A 10,216-nucleotide genomic window follows, 5' to 3' on the forward strand; every position below is an offset into this window, starting at 1 on the left:
ATGATAAGGAAATGGGTGTAGAGTCAAGCCATAATATGAATGATGATCTTAAAGACTTTTTTTAGTTGATGCAAGAAAGTCAAGAGAGTTTATATGAAGGGTGTGATAAACATTCTAAACTTTCTTTTATTGCATTGTATTTTCTTTCATTCTAAACTTTCTTTCATTGTATTTTATTGGACTTTATACATGATTATTTTTCTTTCATTGTAGTTGAAGAATCTTATTAGACTTTCATTTTATTTGACTTTATAACAAGTATAAAAAAGATATTGTAATATTTCACTACTTTGAACGTTTAAACTTTATTATTTACTTTGAACTTATAAACTATGTTCCTTGTTTTTATGAATGTTATATCTAGTTATAAACAAATATCTAAATGTTAGAATTTTTTCTTATCATATGTTTTATGAATTTTATGCATTCAAAAAGTATAATAAATAAAATTAAGGAAATTTAAAAAGTAAAAACATCAATAAATGATGAATTGCATTGCATGGGTAAAAATGGACTTTCAATATTACTATATAGTATAAAGGATTTAAAACTACATACAAGGAATAGGTACTACGATTATAAAACTGCAATAAATACCAGGGTTCCAAAACTGTTAGTAATTACCAAGGGTTTTAAAATCTCAGATAAATATCAGGGGTTTAAAATCGTCGGTAATTAACAAGAGTTTTAAAACCGTCGATAATTATCAAGAGTTTGAAAGTTGCCGGTAATTATAGGGGCTTTAAAACCGTCGGTAATTACTAGGAGTTTGAAACCGTCGGTAAATACCAGGAGTTTCAAAACCGCCGGTAAGTGCTGTTTTACCCGGGGAGAAAGGAGTGCCCATTTTTTTCCTCCTTCTCCATTATTTTTCCAGCTTGCTTATGCTTGATCACTAATTATTTTTTTCTTTTTCTTCTTCTTATTCGGTCTAGTCTAGTCCTTAAGTTTATAAAAAAAAAAAAAACAAAACCCGAAAAGCAGAATAAACCAAGAAAATATTGGAAAATATCTCATTTGCCCCTCCATAATTTCTTTTCACAACTTGATACAGTTGAATGATGAAAATAACTTTTTAAATTCTTATTTTTTTCGAAAAATAAAAATTTAGAATATGTAATCTAGAATTTTTTTAAATAATTTTATCATTTTGATACTATTCTATGATAAAATTTAATATAACGAAATAATATTTTAAAAATAATTTTGAATATATTCAAAATATTCATTGAAAAGAAAAAAATATAAAATATCTCTGAATACTTATTAAAAAACCTTATAACAATATTTCTGGATTGAGTTATTGAATTTGTTGGAAAACTTTATCTGAGAAAGCTTTATATTGCAGTGTAGACTTTAATATTTATTTCGATTGACATATGACTTTTTGATTGATTCAAATATTAACGTTCACATTTCAATATAAAGCTTTCGAGTAAATGTTTTTGAAAAATCCAAAAATCCAACGAAATATATTTTTCCAGATAAAGCATTATCAATGAAATGCCTTAAATTTATAATATTTTGAAATATATTTAAATTGCTGTTGAAACATTATTTAGTAATAATATTTTTTCCAAATGAACAATTCTAAATAATTAAAACTTTATTGTGTATTAGGATTATGATTATTTGACTCCCAAATTTTGACTATAAAATGACTTCCTGACGTGGTCAGGTGAGGTGAATTTTATTTTTTAATTTAATATATTTTTTTGAAAAAATACTGAGGTAGGAAGCGATGGGAAGAGAAGTGAACTGCCTTTTCCACTTTTTGACTTACAGATTATGTGGAATCTTTCATGGTTTCCCTCTCGTGCTCTACACTTTTCTCTTCTCACCTCCAACCCAACAAAAGCTTTTCTTCGAAATTTGTTAGGGTTTTTGCAAAGGCAGATAAAAAACGAAGACAAAGAAAGTGTTAAGGAGAAGAGGTGAAGCAGTCGTTTTCATTTTCTCTCACGCAGAGATGGAAAAGGTTAGGGAGAAGATTTTTTGGTTTCATTGACGAAGGTTGTTTGTCTCTCTCGTAGAGCACAAAACGACGTCAAGGAGAAGAGGTGAAGGCATTTTCTGTGTGGCGTAGAGCACAAAAGACATTTTCTTTTATTAAATTGTAGTTTCTTCAATCAGAACGATCAAGCGCGTCCTCCATTGGCTTTGGGCTGTTTGGGCATTGTTTTCAAAGGTTCTAGTTGTAAGAAGGATGATGATTGTATGTCATTGGAGGGCGACATTGAAGGTATGGATTCCTTTTTTTACTGTTTGTTACGTTAGGGTGTATTTTAGTCTTTAAAACACCCAAATTTTTCATTTTTTTCCATTTGAAGAAGATGATTGTTGATTGTAGGGTTTTCGTTTGTTATGTTTCTATGAGTATCTTTCTGTCATGGAGTTGTTTTAGGTTTTTTAGGTGTTTAATTGGTTGAAGTTGATATTGCTTTTTGATGAACCAAATACTTTTGATAGGTGCATGAATTACCACATTGCTGAATAGGTTTGATTACAACTGTCTGCATGTTTTGTTGATGACTTATGTGCAAACAAGTGATGACCTATGATGCATTTTTAGCAAGCATTGGGATCACTCAATCTTTTGAACTTTCATCTTATAGCAGTGACAAGTTATGAATGTGGTGATTAACTTTTGTGCATCTGTTTTTATTTTTATATATGTGTTTCATGTTTTGATTAAAATTGTCTGCATTTTTTTGTTGATGACCTTTGTGAACACAATTGATGACATGTGGTGCATTTTTGTTAAGCATGTGGGATCACTAAATTTTTTTTACTTTCTTGATGTAGCAATGACAAGTTGTGAATGTGGTGATTAACTTTAGTGCATCTTTACAATCTATAGTGATCTTTGTTCCTTTGTACATATGTATTTGATGAATTTCAATACACTTGTTGTCTTATTTATGAATTTTAAGTATATGGACTGGATCATTGGCTGATCGAAGTACTTTGATAGGTGCGTGAATGATTGTAGGTTTTCATTTTTTGGTGTCCTTGTGAGTGTCTTCTTGTGATGGAATTGGTAATTTTTTTATTGGGTGTGAAATTGGTTGCATGTGGAATTATGTTGAGTCAATTTCAATGTGTGGTATGAGTCAATTACAATTTACTGTCTGCATTAGATTTAAGTATGACGAAGATAAAGTTCCTTTTTGATGAACCAAGTAGTTTGATAGGTGAGTCAATATGTGATGATTAGGGTGATTCTAACTGTCTGATTTTATCTGATTACGTGTGTGCACAAAAGTGATGACCTGTGGTGCATTTTTTGGTTGCATGAGGGATTACTAAATTTTTGGAATTTTCATGTTATAACAGTAACAAGTTCTGAATGTGGTGATTAACTTTGGTGCATATGTGTAATTTACAATGATATGTGTTTTTTTATAGATATATTTTGGATGATGCATTTCAATGCACTTGGTTCGTTGTGTAGGAATTGCACTTGATGAGATTGCACATGATGACATTACTTGATTTTGTGATACCCATTATTTCAATGAATGAATTATGCTAACTTAAGTGAATACCTCTAGTTTTTATTTTGTACAACCATTTATTGAGTCAATATGTAGTACTTTAAATTAATGTATAATGTGTGTTATTTAGTTACTTTGAAAGTTACTAAATATTCAAATTCATGATGAGTTTTGTTGAATGAAGTGATGAACTTAGGTTTATATTTTGCAAGGATCTTGTAGGAGTAAGTATTTTGCCATTTAAGTGCTGGATTAAGTTGTTTATTATGCACAATTGTGAGTTAATATTATAGTGTAATATTTATCTATGGTGACATTTTTCTTGTGTTGTGAGGTTTGTAGAATTATTGATTTGTTGGAATTGTGAGATGGCTTGTAAACGGTAAGGAAAATCTTCTCCACAAGCATGCAATGAAAGCAAGAAGGCAAAGATGGAAGAGAAGGATCAATAGGTAATTATTTAGACCTTGTGTACTTTTAAGTTGAATTTTGCTTTTGAATTGTTCATCTAAATTGTTTTCTTGTGTAAATATAGGTCAGAATTGTGCATAAGTGTGACACGAAATACTTTGTTCAAGCCAACAATTTACTCAAAGCAAGTCATGGTAAGAGAATCGAACCACAATTATGGAACACAATGTGCAGGCCAATGTGGACCACAATGTGCAACCAACTGTGGCTGTCAATGTAGACGAAATATTGCAGAGGATGGTTCCTCCATCGACCAATAATCCATGTTTTGAGGTTGGGGAGAGCTCAAAGGATGGATCCTTTGCTTTGGATAATATATCCCTTATTTAATGTGGGATAAGTATTTTATGTGGGACAATTATTTAATGTCTTGTATTTTTATGGTATTTAAATTTAAGTTGCCGATTTTATCTTATCATATGTAGTTTGAACTTTATGACTATATGGGTTTGGATCAATGTACTAAATTTATGACATTGAACTTATTTTGTGCACTTTGCTATTAATGTAACCCACTATAATTGAAACAACAGAAGTGGATAAGGTAAGTCCATATGTGAAATAATACAGGTATCAGAACTCTAGAAGTATAAACGGATGACCCTTGACCAATTATATGATGACCTGCAAATAACATTTTGCACAAAATTAGAATATGTGATCCCTAATAAGGGAGTGAAGCTGTAGACCACTTTTAGAAAATTAAACATTGCTAATTTACTATAAGCAAGGTTAATTAAAAATATTGAACTTCCATGTGAGATAACTTGTCCAAAATATCCCACATCAAATGACATTATTCCACTGCAAATATTAACTAATGACCACTCAACAATTAAGTGGTGACCTACCAATCACTTTCTGTACAACATTACAATCTCATATCACTAATAAGGGAGAAAATAGGAATTGGAGTTGCTTCATATTCTCTCATTCTCTATCCTCGTTTTTGTCTATTGCATCATCAGAGATGGACACATATGTCATGAAAAATGACTTGATCCCTTTCACTATTCTTGTTCCTAATATAAATAGTGCTAGGAATATTTACAATAATTATTACTCATAATTGCAAAAATATCTTATAATCTTAAATTAGGGAGAACAAACCAATCTATGATTGTCTAGCTTATTCTTAGGAAATCATATCAAAATATACTCATGTGCCGCTAGGCGGTTTCTTGAAAAATCTAGAAACGCGAAAAGAACTCGAACATGGCAAAGATATACACTTCAAGCATTCCATACAATACATGATCATGCGAAAATTATAATTTAACAACAGATGGAACTCCCCTAACCTAGATTTTCCCCGCACTAATGCTCTTCTAAAGTCCCTTTTGATTCCAATTTGGTTCCAAGCCTTGTCTACACCCAAGCATACTCACTCACTTTCTTTAGGTTCAAGTTTGTGCTCAGAAACTGTCCCTTAGGCCGCCCACACGAAAATGCACCATCCAAAACACCGTCTTTCCACTTAATTGGCCAAATAACAAGTCTTAGTGGTGGTTAATGATTCAGAAACGAAAATTGGCATTCATATAACCTTAATTGCCATTCAAACCTCATTAGTGGTTGTTTCTCCAGCCCCCCTTGGCTGCCCCTTTTTCAGCTAGGGTTTCTGGCCTTTCACATTCATGCCAAAAAATGATTTTAGCAAAATGAAAGTTATTTTGCTTAAGCCAAGGTTCAAAATCACCACCACTCAATTTTCAAGTCAATGCACAACCAATCAACCAATTCACATTTCATGATAATTTCTATAAATCTAGAAATTTATACTCTCTTATCACGCTCAAACATATCATAAAAAAAATACAATTAAATAACACACAATTGGCACACATAGGACTCGAACCTAAGTCCTTTCAACATAACCAAGTACTTCCAATCACTTGAGCTAGTACTTGTTCACATCATGAAAGTTAGCATTTAATATTATAAAGACTCACACTACCCGCATTTATTAAATAATTATTTATTTAATTATTTAAATTTCTCGGGTCTTACAATTATTAATCTCTGGAAGTCGACTTCTGGTTCAGTGTTTTTCCGAAAGTTGACTTCCAGTTTTGTTACATGATATTTTTTTATTTATAATTTTTTATGTCAAGTTTTTAGTTTTTATGTTAATTTTTTTAGTGTTTTTATGTTGTAATTAAAATATTTATTAATTTTAATTTGTAATTATTTTAATTTGAATATGTTCTTGAATATGTTTTTTATAGACATGGTTAGGTCAATAAGAGCATTGGTACCTCGTGACAGAAGTTCTTCACATGATCAGACTCTTGAGGAGGAGCCTAGACGTAGACCCACAACATGTGCTCGCAGAAGGGGCAAGGGTCGTCATGAAGAATTTGGTCAATCGGTAGCTCATGGAAAAACTAGTTCATCAACAACTCCTGATATTCATGAAGAGCCGGAGAATGTAATCCAACATGAGGACATTGTTGCGGAACACGACCACGATGATTTAGGAGGATTTCTTGGAGGACCCGAGTATATTTCTCTGTTGACTGGATTTGCTGATCATGTTGCATGTGCTATTTGGGATGGCCGGGTTAGTATAGTACTTAATAGTTTTATTATTGAAATTGGTGGATGAATTTTAAATATTTGTATAATGGTTTTTATTAGGATCGAGTGGACATGAAGTTGGTGTCTCATGGCAAGAAATTTAAAAGATTTTGAGTTTGTCATGAAACTGTTCTACCCTATGTTGTAAATTGTAGTTTGATGCCACTATCTAATATATTTTATGAATACCCTGATAAGGGCCTTGTATTGGCTTTTGTTGAGATGTGGCATAGAGAGACTGATGAGTCATTATTTTCTTCCATTCCACTAGCCTTTGTGTACCCATTAGACACTTGATTAGTGCTTAATTGTTCATCTTTAGAGTGTTTTTCATCTGTTGGGCTTTATTGGGCCATTGTTCCGAATCTGGACTAATTTCACATTATTTGGCCTAATTTATGTTTTTAATTATTTTTAGGTATTTGGGTGAAGCAATTTTGGAGCTTGGACGTCAATATTCAGTTGAAGAGAGTCGCCACATCATTTCCACATCATTTCCATGTCATTTCCACGTCAGCAAAGTCAATGGGTCAACATTTGAGGCCTAGGAGTGGCATTTTTGTAATTCTGAGTGGCAGAGTGACAGTTTTGTAAATATGAGTGGCAGGGGTGATATGACCACGAAATTAGGTCTGCATGGGGGAGACCAGCCGCTCCTTCTTCTTCTCCACTTCCCAAACCTCCATTTTTGTTATTTTTAAGCTTTGGAAGGTGACCCATGGTGGCACACACGAATTTTTCACGTTTTATGAGTCTTGGACAACATATTGAAGTTGTATTAACGTTTTCTACCATTTGGGTAACATTTATATTGAAGTATTTTCGTTTTTGGTGGCTATTTTTGTTGTTCTTCTATTATCCCTTGCCCATTTCGTTTGCTGCACCATTTTAAGCTTTCAGTATCAATTTGAAGTCATTTGAACGGTTGAATTGCAATTTCTGTTTCAGATTCGAAGTGCTTGATTGTTCATTTTCCATGTCTAGCTAAGTTTTTCGTATTGGTTCCTTGAAGAAACTTAATTGAAACCATGAGGTTGATGTTTTGCAGTGCACTCCAATTCCTATTTTCTCTTCATTCTATTTAATTTCGTAGCTTTGAATGAAATGAAATTTGTGATGCTTAATCATGGGTTCATGTTTTCCACAATTTCAGAATCCTTGTCATGCTTAGTGAGTTTGGGTTTTGGCCACAGTTGCTTAATCTGTGTGTGTGTGTGTGAAATTGAAAGAAGGATGTGTGCTATGCTTAATGGCATAATGAAGCTGTGTTAATTTTCGCATAGTTGATTAATTCGGATTTCATGAGAGTAAATTGGATAAGAGAATTTATTTAGTAACCTGTGATTGGTGGATTTTCAGTGGAATCAAGGAATCAATACATTTTGAATTCTGTGTTTAATTCAGTTTCGGTGTTTTTATTAGAATTTAGCAAACTTGTGTGAATCTGCCAACCCCCCTTTGTGTTATTGTTGTGTTCATCTGGAAATTTCGCTTTGAATGAAAATATTGGTCGTTGGGAGACGACTTGGTTCACTTTCATGTACTGCATTTAATATGTTTTAATTTGGTGGGGTACGACCTCTATCAGAGACCAACAACTTTCATCTTCCTTTTGGAGAGATGAGCGTGACACTTAATGATGTCTTTGTCCTCCTCCATTTGCCTATAGTAGAAGAGTTTGTCCAATCGAAGCACTAGACTTCGATGCTGCTTTAGTGTTCATGGATCTGAATGTACAAGGGAGTCATCTGAGCTCAGACAATGTCATGGTCCTCATGTCAAACTGAGTTGGTTGAGAGACCTCTACACTGAGTGTTGTGAAAATAAGCATTGGCAGTTTGCAACATAGACATATCTATTGCACCACTTTTATGGATAAAAGCGCAACATCCATTAGCGTCTCGTACCTGAATATGTTTGCAAATCTGCAGTCTTGTGGAAGGTTTACGAGGGGAGCTACTGCACTTGCACATCTTTTTGAGCATTTTGGCGATGCGTGCCTTGGACACACGAGGCAATTAACTGAATATCTTACTCTTTTTCAAATACAATTTTTTTCTTTGTTCATGTTTATTGGTGAGTTATTTAAATACCTTTGCATTTTTTCGGGATTGGGAAGGAATCAATTATTGGATAGTTATGACGATAGAGACCTCAGACAATGCGTTATTTGACACCTAGACTGAATTGTACTCTGCATGAGGTCGGAGCACAGTTGGATTCACTAACATATGATGGGGTCATGTTGAACATGTATGCATCATTACGAGTTACTCATCCCCTTATCATCATTGCTCTATTCTCTGGCTTCATCTAGGTGGGTGAAATTGCTCACTATCATCTGCCAAAACGTGGGTTACGCCAATTTGGGTTTCTGCAACCTATCCCTAGGTCTCCACTTGTTGTTCCTGATGTCGACTTAGCAGACATTGTTCGTCGATGGATACGCTTCGTAAATCATGTTTTGAAATGTGTGCTTTCAACAATTCCTCCTCATGGTACCTGTAGCGGTTTAGACAAGTATCCCATCCATATATGGTTCGAGGTACTCATGACAATCAGACGAGTCTTGTCCCTCGTCTTCTACGACATCTACTAGATGATCTTCCACCGTAGAGGAGATCACTAGATTCATCATTCAATTTATCAGTAAGCATCTCAAAAACTATATTTTAGTACACATAAAATTTTTAATATACTTCATTTGATGTTGTCATTACAGGGCACTATTAGACGCATGATGTTCGTCTCATAAAGGATGCTAGATTGTTGTGATGTTAGGGAGGGGACAATGACATGGGACCGCACCAATGAGGCGTTGCAGATAGGTCGCCGTGCAACCGAAGAATATGCCAACTGTAACACCCCAATTTTTTTGGGATGTCACGGAAAGTTAGAAAATGAACGCGTTTGGCGGAAAAGGATTATCATTGAAAATGTACTAAAACAAACTTTTCATTTGATTTGCGAAGATACATAGTCTTCAGTATCTGATTTAAAACAACTAATAAGTTATAAAAACTCCCAAGTTCATCCCAACCTCTCGTCAATTTAGTCCATGTCAAAATTATCTGCAATATCATTTGCTCCCGTATAACACACACGTTATACGATCATCGCACATACAACAAACACACAAACAAACAAATAAGAGTAAGCTAACCATAAACAACGATATATAAAAGAATTATGTAAATAAAACATGACATATAATACTCAACATCTCATTCAAGTAACACTTAAGCATTAAGATCACAATCAAACTTTACTTTGAACACACAACCCCCAACATCCAAACAACTATATCAAACCAATAGACTATCACATTCATTTAAATCCTTAAACATAATAATCATAATCAAGCTTTAGTTTTTTGCGACCTTTTACCCCACAACAACATCTAGTTTTCTAGAAATAGATGGTTCGACATGTCCCGCTATCGCAGCCAGACTGTTTCCCTTATTCCTCAAGGAATTATGAGTAAAAACGTTGATGCATCGCAACGAGCCGAAATAAGGCGAAACATTTTTCCCTCCCCACTGCTTCACACAGGCGAGAGAGTACAACACTCAGACCAATCCTTTACCACTACTTCACACAGGCGAAAGAGTCATGATTGGGTCTCTAGGTACGGAAAACCTCACAACATTTAATTTCACCAAAAGTCT

This window comes from Vigna unguiculata, chromosome 9 (assembly GCF_037176805.1).
Source record: "Vigna unguiculata cultivar grain cowpea cultivar isolate G323 ecotype 2 chromosome 9, ASM3717680v1, whole genome shotgun sequence".
NCBI classification, from domain to species: domain Eukaryota; kingdom Viridiplantae; phylum Streptophyta; class Magnoliopsida; order Fabales; family Fabaceae; genus Vigna; species Vigna unguiculata.